The following is a 12,912-nucleotide window of genomic DNA, read 5'->3' as shown; positions in this document are numbered from 1 at the left end:
CTACCACACTGCTACAGAAACTCTTAGGTAGCTCTAACTTTACTATTCCACCAGGAACAGATTATGATGTACAGTGTGATCTTCAGATGTCTGTAAAACTAGAGCAGTAACCAGGCTTTAAGCTAATGTTTTCTTTTATTTTAAACTAGTAATTCTTTAATTATGCAAGAAGAGGTCTCATCTTTGTGATTTTGGATTGTAAGCAAGAGGTCCTGCTGGAACACCAGTCCTCATAATCAGCTCTTTAGAAAACTGGGAGATTCATTAAAACAATTCAAGGGCAAGGATGCTGTGTGATATGGGAGAACACAGAGGGGTAGACCTGCACCCTAGCAGTAAGTGGTCTTGGGAGAGAAGAGTGACAGAATAATTTAATAACAGTTGTATGTGATTCATGAGCTTAAAGAGCAATAATTAGCAGCTTTATAGTTGTGTGTAATAGAGTACAAAATAATTGTAATATAATGATAATGATGTGTTTATTAATTATTGATCACTGAATTACCATTTTTTAGTAGTTTGTTGCTTAATCAACAAACACTGTAGTCTCTTGAATCACTCGTATCTCACACCAGCAATCTAAAGGAGAGTTACCCATGAGGTAACTAGGGACTCATCAGGGAACTCCCACTTTGGAGGCTTGAGTTAGTTGGTATCAAGATGTCTTAGTTCAGCAAAAGAAGGCATGACCCACGTGGCCGAAAAGAATCTGAACTCCGGATCAACATACTCCCTTTTTACCAGAAGAGGCTAAATGGGTGTATACATGATGATAAACGACCCTCCTGATGTATTAAGCATGATTGATCATGTTATGCAGGTGCCCAGTGTCTCTGTGAGAGGTGCCATTGTTTTGGAAAAAGCTGAATGTGTTTGAAAAGGAAAAGGAGAACCTGACCACTCCTAGATGTTCTGGGCTGGGAGGGCATGTAACACAGCTCTTAGCAATGCAGCATGCCCTCGTAGCATAGCTGGATACAGAGTGCGGCAGCACTTGTAACCAACCAGCTGGGATTGTGACCCAACTCATTAAGGCTCATGCCAGCTAGTTAAGGCTAACTTTGTAAGTAACAAAGATTCTTAGATAAGAAAACTAAGTTATGAGAAGGTACAAGAGGTTTCAAACAGAGGGGAAAGCAATGAAGTGATGTTAGTTCTTAAGCAGTTAAAGGCTAAGAGAACTGCAGGTTAAGCATAAAATTGGTAAGGTTGGAAGGGACCTCTGAAGATCATCCAGTCCAACCCCCAAACGAGTGGCCCATATGGGGATCAAACTTGCGACCTTGGCATTATCAGCACCACGTTCTAACCAACACGTGTGCATGAAAGTTCGAGAGAAGATAATGAACAGTAAAATACTACAATTGAATCAGAATAGAAGTACCATTGAAGGAATCATTGCTAAGTACTAGATAGCACTCATACCTGTCTAATAACCAAAGCTTAATCACTGTATTTAATTCTTCTGAAAAGTTAAACCTATAAATGCATTATTTTAAGTGATGTGTTGACATCTTCCCTTTGAAGGAAGAAAAGAAAATGGCAAAAATCTATGCATAAATGTATCAACTGCTAATTTAAGTTAAAATATAAAGTCTGTCTGTTTGTTAGAGAAAAGAAGAAACCAACCATGTTGCAGACATGAACTAATAGAGGAGTGGAAACAAAATGCTACTGAGTTAGTTTCTGCTAACCAGAAACTGTTATGGAAGGAGAAGTTCCGGATGAGGTAATAAAGAAAACTATTATTAACAACCTTTTGTTAGTTTTGTCTTCACAGCACATACACAGCACAGAAGAATCCCTTCCATGCCTATTATATTGATAACTATGTGTTGCAAAGCTTTGTTTCTGCTTTTTTGTTTCTGTTTTACCAGAAGGGAGACTAAGAAATAAAAGTGTATCTAAATTGAAGGTTTCTCCAGCTCCAAACAAAAGAAACTATTTCTCTGGGTGAGGATGGATGTACTTCATATTATTATTAGTGATAATGATAATGAAGTCATTAATACCTGACAGTAATGTCTGTCTGTTTGAATGTATGTAACTTGATGTATTTACAAAAGATAGTATTTTGAGAACTGCAAAAAACAAAAGTGACTTAATTAAGCACAGAAATGTTTGCCATGCTAAACTGCACCATGAAGTGCACTTCTGCAACACCTGGAACGGAAAGAACTGTACCTTCACATAGTGTGGTAACTGGGGATATTTTAGACCAGAGTATAGCCTTACGTGTAAATTCACATTTGTAATTGTAGGAGGTTGTGTAAATTATATCATCCCATTGACTACAACTTTCAGAAGGAGGTGGGAAGCTGGAAAGCTGACAACAAACTGCAAGCCTAATCATCAGCTTGAAGCACAAGAACCTTTTAACACTGCGAACCGACAGTAAACTATTCACTACACATCACTGGTATGACACATTCATATGACAGTCCCCAAAGCCTACTGCTATGCTACTCTTAGCACAGCATACTATAGCTGTGTTAGTAATGCTACAAGCAGTGTTATTCTTTACCCTTTTACATATTCTTTGTCTGATATKGAGAAAAGGAATACACTTGCATGTCCAAATGAAGATGTTAAATACTCTGGCATCCCAAAGGCTGTWATGAACAGTACATGATTCTTACACAGCAAATTTCTGAGAAGTCTGCAAGATTTCAAGGTAAAGACTGTGAATGAGTGTTCGTGTGCATCTGTGAGAAAAGAGGAGTAGGAAGGTTGTTGTGGTTTTTTTCTCCTCCCCAGAATACTACACAGTGTACTGATTTTCCATATCCAAATAGTTTCTCCATATATTTTGGAACTAGTCAGTTCAGCTTCTCATTAACTGAGCAGTCACCTCTATTTTGAAACAAAGAGATTGCAGATTTTGCTGCAATTCATGATACGTCACTGCTGTTGTATCTCTTACTCAGCATTCTTTTCAAATACCTATTATTCCACTAAGTCCACCACATACGATGAAATATATCTGTTTAATTGCACCTTCTATAGCATTTGCCCKAGCTGTCTACAACTTTGACAAATATCTGTGTATCACTACTGATGGTTTTAATGCAGCCTTCCTTTATTAGCAAAGGTACTGCACTATGGGGCTGCTTTTCCCATTTTCATCTTTACTTTCTATGTCAGCATTTATTTTCCCCCTTTATACGTACGCAATTTGCTTCCTCTTCCCAAGCATTTTAAAAATAATTGGGCAATTGCTCCTTCTTTTCATAACTAAGTTGAACAATTTTTAAAAGTTTGTACAGTCATCTAGGATTTTTTTCAGATGAGTCAACAGTCTCAAAAGCTGATATAGCTAAAAAGGAAGCTCTGCCCTCACTTCTGAACTGCTAAGTCTTTTGAAATGCTCTGATGACAGCTTCCTGAAAAGCAGACCAACCATCTTAATACAGCTTTTAACACTTCCCAGAACTTTAGTGATTGACATTGCAAAAGGAATTAGAAATGAAAAGTAGAGCTTTAGGGTTCTTTCTGAGTGCTTACCCTCAAATTTTCAGCATAATGCTTTTCTTTATCCAGTTATGTGGAATGTGACTTCAGTTCTTTTTTTCTATTCCAGACACTTCCCATATTTGTTATAGCTTGGATTTACTTACAGTAACATACTTCTGATTTTGTTTGCTCTGCATCAATTTTAACATTTCAAAGTGATAGTCCTCTCCCTGTTGCTCCATAAACTTTTTACTGAAATCTTTTTAAGAATGCTTGTGAAACTCTTGGTTTTTATCCTGGAATTCCAGTTTCCACCATTTTCCCAAGTGATGATTGGTAGTATTTGGAAATGAAAACCAATCCAAGAATAAAATTAATTTTGATCAAAGTGATTACATACTTTCAGCACATTTCTGCAACTTTTCTGCTTTTCTTGTTTGGAAGGGTGAAATTGAGGTTACTGAGATTCTGACTTTTTCAATACGTCTACTATCATATTTTTAAGGGGGCATTAGAAAATGAGGTATAATTTATATCGAGTTTAACAGGGGTGAGGTGCTGCAAGACAGAGTTTATATCCTTGTCCAAGATAGCAATTTCAAATGTATCATAATCTATTTTTCAGTCAGAATGTTATCAAATGGCATGTTTTCCTTCTCAGATTTAGAGAACTTTTTCTATTCCACTAATATACAACTATACTACCTGGTCATCTTACAAAGGCTCTTTCTGTGAAGAAGTGCTCTATTAGATTCAGTAAGAGCTATAAATTAGAGAGATAGCAAATGGCCTAATTGAAATCCCACCATATAGTCTTATCTATATGTTAACATCCTCACAGAGCTCAAACACAGCAACCTGTGACTGAGAATACAGAGAAGCGTTGTTGTTTCTGGACATACAAAAGATAGATTACTTTCTCTCAGCATGAATATCATTTGTACAAGTATGCCATTTCAGTTATCCCCTTTCTCTCCCAGCCTGGTACATCAAGCAATACATTTTGACTGCAAGCACTCCTTAAGAATAAAATAGCCTGTTTATATTTTAGAGATTTGTTCTTTTTTACAGGATAAATGTCATGCTACAGAAAACGAGTCTTACTATTTTGGATAAAGACTTTGAGCATTTATTTGTTCACTCATACTGCACATGACTGCCAAAGAGGATTCCCCAAGCATTTCTGTGAAATTATGATTAGCTTTATGGAAGCCAGAATTATCTATCCCTGGGGGGTGCAACTACGAAATCCGTTTTTGCTCTCTACTCCATCTTTCATCTCTTTTGAAAGAAAGCAGTCACAAAATTCTGTGGTTTGCCTACTGCTTGTACTGTGAACCAAGTAAAGATCATCATAGTTTTTCCACAGCTTCACCTCTTCCATCTTTATTTTCTGTAACATAAAAGCTACTATTTTGTATCTCTTTCTGAAAGTTCACAAGTTTTGAAATTAACAAAATAATTGCATCATTTTGTTGCAAAACCACTTTGTAAATTGGTATGAACCAGCCTGTAAATTGCACAGTGCTACAATAGGCACTCTATTAAAAAATGTATGCCTTATCTGTCACTATCAGAGATTAAGAAGCAGCATTAAAACTGAGAGGTCTTTACCCTACTGAGGATGTGCCACATCAATTCAAAGCTTCATTCCTGCTCACTCTACTGGGCAGCATGGGTGCAATGTCAAAGCTCCACTATAGTGTGGCAAATGAAAATCTTCCTCAAAGAACATTTGGACTGAAGCATTGTGCACACTGTCACTTGCTCCTACCCTCCTTCAAGTCCAACTTGTATGGAGGCACATACTTACTTCAAGCTAGTGCATTCCTCTGGAGACAAGGCATGAATGAGTGATAAGCTGTGTTTCACACCCCTGCCAGGCAGTTTTACAGGGTGGAAACACAAGACATCACGAGTTCATGTTTGCATAACACTTTAATGCCCATCCCTCAAACACCCTGCATATTTTTTCCTTTCAGTTGTTATTATACTATTAAGTTGCACATGTTCTTTTCCTATTCTTGTGTAATCTGCAAAGCATCTGGGTCCCAGAGGAGCATTTGAGCATCCTGGCTATCCTCTTTTGAGAGCATAACAAGGCTACAGCTTTTTGAAGAAGCATGAGGCACTAATGCCACAGAGCCCACCACCTTTCATCCCTGTATTCAGAGTGTAGATGACTAACTTCTAGAACAAAAAAAAGGTAAAAGTACTATAGAGATCATGCAGAGGACAGGCTGGTGCAAAAGTATGCAGAATTTTAAGGAAGACCTTGAACCTGAGAATCCAGAATTGACCAACAGGGCAATGGTGAGAAAGGGTTTGCAAATGCCTTTGGTGGACTCTTCTCCAGCAGACCTGGAGATGGGCTAGTGCAAAAACAGGAATCAGACCTGCAAGTCTGCTGCATATTGATCACCATTTTCATTACTGCTGTGCCAGAAAGAACACGCAAAAGTGAGACTATCAATGGAACTATTCTGCAAAGTGAAAAACTGCCTGCAAATGGATGAATGAAAACCACAACACTTTCCTGTCCTTCCTTGGTATGTGTGGTCAAAAGGGAGAAGAAATAAAACGTAGTTAGACATACTTTCTCTTCTCCCTGTTATGGCTGCAGCATCTGWAGATACCCATGCAGATTGCAGGCTTAAATGACAGTAGGTTCCTGTGTATGTACTAAGTTGAAAGCCGAAGTTTCTGGGCTGATTTTATTTGCTCTTGCAATGCTCTTGCTATGGTAGGAAAGCAACAGCTCTGTTAGCCAGCCTACCTTCGAATTCCAAGCTTGCAAGAACTGCCCAGATTTCCTCCCCATTTGGACAGTTTGTTCTGTGTTCTGATTGTATCCAGAATCCTGTTAGTGCTGCAGAAAGTAAGTTTTCTCTGTTATAATTCAGCAGTTTGCTAGAGTCAGCCCAAACTCTCTTTTGCTCTTGCAAGTGACACTTTTGAACCTTCATTAGTGAAGAAACTCAACAGGGTACTAGGCAGAAGTAAAAAGTCTAGATGTTGCACTCCTGAGACACCCTACTGTCTTTGATATACTTCACTGCTAATTACCAATGGAAAAAAGATTTTTTAGGGGCATGGCAGCAATATGCCTTCTCTTCCACTTTCAGACATCTAAAACAGTGATGTTTTCTAGGTTTCCCTGGTCTAAAATACTATAACAGTGGTAACAGGATCATCATGCTAAACAATTACTCTTCAATAGCTGTTCTCCCACAAAACATTTTAAAAATAATTAGAATAAAAACTCCTACCAATATTTTTTCTTTTTTGCGTATGTACTAGTAGAAAAAAACTATAAATCTAGTGTAACAAAAATTCTTTCCAGATGTATAAATTTCTTCTCTCTTCCTTTGATATCAAGCAAGATGTGTGTAGAGAAGATGTTAGCTCTACTGAGATGGTGCTCTCTAAGCATCAGTATTTAGAAAGTCTGACACAATGTATTCCACATTCCTTGTATTATTTACAGTAGACTTATATATAACTAATCGTGTAAGAACTATCCAGTTCTTAGAAAACAGGTATGTCTACAATAGCAGCAGTATTCTACTTTTGTCTATTCTGGGTTTTCTTAATAAACTGCTTTTAGTACACTATGCCTTGGCATGCAAGTCAGCAGAAAAGTTGGAAAGCTATAGAAGTTTTAAAAGGTTGAAGTCTCAGAAAAAGCATATGAAACCAATACAAGATACACAATGTCAAATCAGCCAACTCCAAATAAACACACACATGGAACAGCAACACACAATACGGAACCCCTCTCAGCATTGCCTAATTGCTTGTCTCAGTTAACCTGAAGTGCGAATCCTCTTATTTCTCTTGTTTGCTTGTACTCAGCAGCAGTGATGATGGATGGACTGAGCACTGATACCCAGCTTGCACTGTGCTGGCATTTTACACAAAAATTTCCTTTCTTATTCTTGTAGATACAGTCCAGAACTACAGCAGCTCCCAACAACCTCCAAATGGTTTTGTGTGTGGTACTATCTTGCTACAGGCCTGCTAGTCTATGCTTTTTTAACTGTTAAAAAGAGTTTTCTGCAAAAATGCCTTGAACAGACATGCTTTTGACAGCAACGTTGTCTGGAGATAATACAGACTTCACACATCTAAGTACGTGCATCCCTGATCACATTAGTATGTTGCTTCCACTGATTAGTATGCTAAGAGGAGCCAGTGTAGTTAATGGTGCAATCCTCAATATTAAGTCCCTAAAAGCCAGCCACTATTTCAGACACATTCACAGTGCTTACCACCTCTGGACAAAGCACCCTGTAAAAATTCCTCCACAAACTTCTGCTAGCATTTCCCCACCCCACCTCCCTTCCCCTGCAGCTACTACCGCTATACTGTACCAAAACTCGCTTTTGAGCTGTAGCAGATCAGACTTACCGGCCTGACAGGTGTTTAGTTCTACAGCAGATGCAAGCAAAGGGGCAAGCTCCTCATATGTCTCTGTTAGTTTCTGGAGGTATGGCTGGCCAGGCAAAATTTTGCCTGGCACCACAACCGACTAGGTCTCCTGTACTGAGGGGGAGAGATAAGCAGCATGCACTGAGTCCCTCCAGTTGGCCATAAATGTAACCTCACAGCCTTTCAGGATTCAGAAACTACTGTTATTGCATCACCCAACCAACATCTTGGAACCCACACCTCCCTGCACTGTTGCCTGCATACTTCTGCCACAGCAGAAGGCTCTCATAGAGTGCACCCAGTTTGTTAGTTCCACTACTAGAACAGAAGAGAGACACTTTCAGAGCTGTAGGTACTCAAGAAAAGATGGCACATATCAAAACCACCTCTCTGCATCTAAGAGATCAGTTCCTTAGCACTACACCATAAACCAATTCCCAGAATGGTTCCTGTTGAAGTACTGCAGATCTTGGGACACAGGCCCAGGAATCTTGGTATAAGGGTTGCAACAGATGAAGATGGTATCAGGAACACAAAACTCTGAGGCGTAAGACTTTGCAGATACAAGACTAAGCCAGTACACAGACACACGTTGCAAACCAGAAATACACTAAGTGATATTTGCAAAGAAGTGAAGGGCCAAGAAAGTTATCTGAGATCTGAGCACAGCCAGCACAAATCATTTGGAAAAGACACCAAATTAGTCTTTATTTTTGTTACTAACCCATCCCACTTGAATATAATGGCGTTTTTCCATTACAACTGCACCCCTGGGTGCAAAGTTGGCCTAATGACTCATGTGAGTTGATTCACTGAGGCATACCCTATATTTAACGTGTGTATACAAGAGAACTTTATTTTTCCCCAACCGAGTCACCATCAGAAAGAGAGTACAGCTGACTTCCTTCATAGCAAGAGATCAGTACATATTGCTTTACATTTCCAGTGCTGGTCATGCAAGAAAGAAAGTGGCTTAAAGACTTTATATTTTAAAGTTGAAATTCTCCAAAGCCTCTACAGATCATGGGGCTTTTTCACTGAGTCATAGCTTATAGATTTTTAAACCCAGAAAGGAACATTAGATCATAGGTCTAACCTGTACATTGCACATCATAAACTTCACTCAGTTACTCCCAAGCTGAGCTCAGTAACTTCTGTTTGCCTAAAGTGCATCTTCCAGAAAGACATACAGCCTTGATCTGAAGACATCAAAAGMGGAAGAAACCACTGCTTTCCTCAGTATTTTGTTCCTGTGGTTAATCAAACTCCTCGTTATAAATGTATGCATTATTCTAATTTGAGTTTTTGTGGCTTCAGTTTGCAGACATTGGTCCTTGATATGTTTTTTTTTCCTTCTTCTAAAACAGACAGTTCTTTAATTCCCAGTATTTTCTTCTCTTAGAAGTGTGCACACTCAGTAACCAAGTCACTTCCCAATCTTTTTGATAAACCAAACAGATGGTGGTTTTCACCTCTCATTATAAGCATATCTAGTCCTTCAATCATTTTTGTGGTTCTCTTCTGTACTTTCTCCAATTTGTCAGGCTTTTTAAAAAAGTGAACAACACAACTACATACAATAATTCAGAGTCCATTTCACTAATAGTATATAAAGAATACAATCATTCTTCCTCACTATTCCTGGTCACTACTCCCCACCTTGCATACGTAAGAATTTTCCATTACACCTTTTCGCCACAGTATCACCACATAAACGCACACTGATCTGTTTGTCCTTCTCAGGGTTGCTGCCTTCCAGCTTCTTGGCCCTAGGACTTCCCTTACCATAACTCACTGTAGCATCATATTGGACTTATCTGAACAGGGAAGACACAACAGCTAGTTTATCAGCTCCCAGTTTTCCAAATTTTATTACATTACTCTTGCTATAAAGACACAGCTTCTGGAAACGTGATTATTCAAGAATCTTCATTTTCTATTAAAAAAAAAAAAAAGTATCTAGACTTCATGTCTGAAGATGTGCCTTGTTGAACCAGGAATGTTAGGAAAGTATGAGTATTAAAAAAAAAACAGAAAACTGTAGTTTAAGAAGGCTTCTGCTTTTTATATTAATACATTTTTTTGTGTTCTAAGCTGAGATATTTGAGGAAAATAATGAGATAGTGAGTATTACACAAAGAAATGCATATTATGTCTGATTTTATGCAATAAGCAATAATTTGTTTTCTCTGAGAAATAAAACTCATGCAAACAGAAGTTCTGTATCYCAATGCTTCAAAGATTCTAGCTTTCTCATGAACTATTTGGTCTTTTAGAAAAGCTTATAAGGAACTGATGAACTACTGGAGAGAGAGAGAGAGGGGATGATTTGAAGAGAGTAACAAAGGACAATGAGGAAAAAATAAAAGTAAAATGCATAAATAAATAAAGGAAAAGCATTAAAATTTGCAAGAGTGGGAACTGGAGAGTAAAGGTTCAAAAATAACTTGTACTCTGAGTTATTCAAGACTTGTAACAGAATACCACAAAGTATAGATATGTATGTGTACCTTCATGACTTCTGTCATAAGAGATCTTATCAAGCTATAACCAATGAAATGGCAACTGAACTAAAAAATACATGTATGTATTGAAGATGTAGCTGAAGAACACATTTTGAGCGAGTAAAGTTATGCAAGTCAAGCTGTAAATCTATGTTATGAATATCTGCATCTGAAGTGCAATATTGGTTTTACTGTTGAGGTATTTCAGGGTAATATCACAAACTGGAGAGATCTATAATGTAATTAAGTTATAAAGGGAAGTTTTTATTTGACCCAGTGACATGATGAATCAGATACGTTTTAAGAGATCAAAAGAAATAAAACCAAACTAAAATGACAAAAAAAGATTTTAGAAGATCTTTTTTTTCCCTTTTATTAGAATATAAATACACTTTCACTCAACTCCCCTCTGTACTAAGTTATGTGTAGAACTCTATGCTTTATTCCAATATTCCGGAGCAGCTGCCCTGAGGAATGGCCGCAAGAGCTGGGCCTGTTTAGCCTGGAGATGAGAAGACTGAGGGGGGATCTTCTCAATGTGTGTAAGTATCTGAAGGGAGGGTCAAGAGGATGGGGCTGAACTATTTTCAGAAGTGTCATGCGACAGAACAAGAGGCAACGGGCACAAACTGAAACACAGGAAGTTCCACCTGAACATGAAGAGAAACTTCTTTACTATGAGGGTGACAGAGCACTGGAACAGGTTGTCCAGAGAGCTGATGGAATCTCCATTCTTGGAGATATTCAAAACCCACCTGGACGCAACCCTGTCTAACCTGCTCCAGGTGACCCTGCTTGAGCAGGGAGGTTGGACTAGATGATCTCCAGAGGTCCCTTCTGAGCTCAACCCCATTCTGTGATTCCGTGATTCAGAATACCTACTAAGCTCTAGAGATAGGTTGCTTCTTTCGTATCATTCATTAAAAAGTTTCAGGGCTTCACTAAAGACAACTAGGAAATTTGCTTTGATTTCTCTGGGCCAGGTACTTCAGGTTATACCTCAGGATTAAATGCATCCGTTGAAGAAGCATACAACTTGAACAGGGAAGTCAAATACCATAAAAAAGTATTTGATCAATCCTTCATTTTAAGAAGATTTAGGTAAGGATCCTGCATATTTTAATGCTCTAGTTCCATGCCTTGTGTAGGGAAGAGACACATAAAAGTAAGATTTGAAAAAAAAAAAGATCACTATACAAACAGGAACACAGCCTATCCATTTCCTCTGCCTCACAAAATTTAATACAAAACAAAATATATACAAATGGATCACCAGCCATTTCAAAATACATTTTCTTCTACCTTTGCACTACAGCTCAATACTAATAATACCAAACAGTATCTATGCTGAACATGAAGACAATTTGTAAAGGAAATGAAGAATTTGAACACAAGCAGCTAAAATGAGAGGGATCCAATTCTTTCAGAATACAAACATTAAACAGACACGATAACCATCCAGAGACAGACAAATGTAAGCAAGAAACAGGCAATACTGTGTTCTAAACAAAAATAACTTCTAGAACCGCAGTACTAGTGTGCTATCTCTCTGCTTCTAGTAAGCCAGAGCCAGAATATTTAATAAATGATATGAATGGCAAGCTTATTTGCATTTGACACAGAAATTTTGTCAGTTGCCCATGATTTTAAATTAACAGCAATTTTCCAATTTACAAATAAAAATATATTACAATAAAAAATGGAAGAAAAACCATGAGGCTAGTGCCACTGGCAAGACACCGAATGYACCAACCCTGAATACCAGCAAAACTGCATGCAAAGTCATGGATTTATACCAGAGGCATCCCCTCTGCTTATCAGTAAGGTAGGAAAAAGGAAAAAAWTTTTCAATCATTAAATCCCCCCAAAAAATCCTGAGAGAAAAGAGGAATGAATAAACTATGAAACAGTCAAGTGGCAACTAACAGCAGAAGAGTACAAGGAAAGGAAGAGTTTGTTTCTCAGGTCACCAAGGGGTACAAAAAAGAATCTGTGGAGGAGGAAAAGAGAGGAAAGCAAAGACAGTTCTTTAATACCACCTCACAGCAGTATGGATGCTCCCAGGCACACTAAACTTCTCTGCATTCAGAGGGTACATAATTCTGTGCTGATGGAGTCACAGTAGACAGAACTATGGTGAGATCATCAAGTGCAGAAACAGCCCAGGCACCAGAAATTTAAAAAAGAAAAAAAAATATCCAGTCCTAAATAGAACTAATGTGTAAACCCAAACCACCTCATGCTTTTAGATGTGTCTTAAAAAGGACAGTCAAAAACTGGCATGATGTGAGATACTACTGATAAGCAATTATGGAATGTACGTGAAAGTATGTTGAACATGACATGAGGGAGCCAAAATCTTTTAATATTTTGAAGTTCAAAGAACTGCCACTAGGAAGCCAAAGCTACTGAAGAAGATGGTGTGAAGAGAAGCATACCTTTGATAGCTGTATAGCAGTTACAATACTGAAGTGTCAACTTAAGAATTGGCATAACCCTTTGTGTATTATGCGTAATGTCTAAG

The 12,912-nt window shown here is 38.1% G+C and overlaps 1 protein-coding gene across 1 annotated transcript in view; it reads right to left on the bottom strand.

Annotated features, from left to right (window-relative positions):
* The window catches only part of SIM2 (SIM bHLH transcription factor 2), a 52,897-nt gene that overhangs the window by 24,400 nt on the left and 15,585 nt on the right, over positions 1 to 12,912 (bottom strand). The window lies entirely within an intron of this gene.

The sequence above is a fragment of the Rhea americana genome, unplaced genomic scaffold (genome assembly GCF_003343005.1).
Source record: "Rhea americana isolate MKP2758 unplaced genomic scaffold, rheAme1 scaffold_101, whole genome shotgun sequence".
NCBI lineage: Eukaryota > Metazoa > Chordata > Aves > Rheiformes > Rheidae > Rhea > Rhea americana.
Note: the sequence above shows the minus strand (reverse complement) of the source record. Positions and strands in the feature narration are given on the sequence as shown.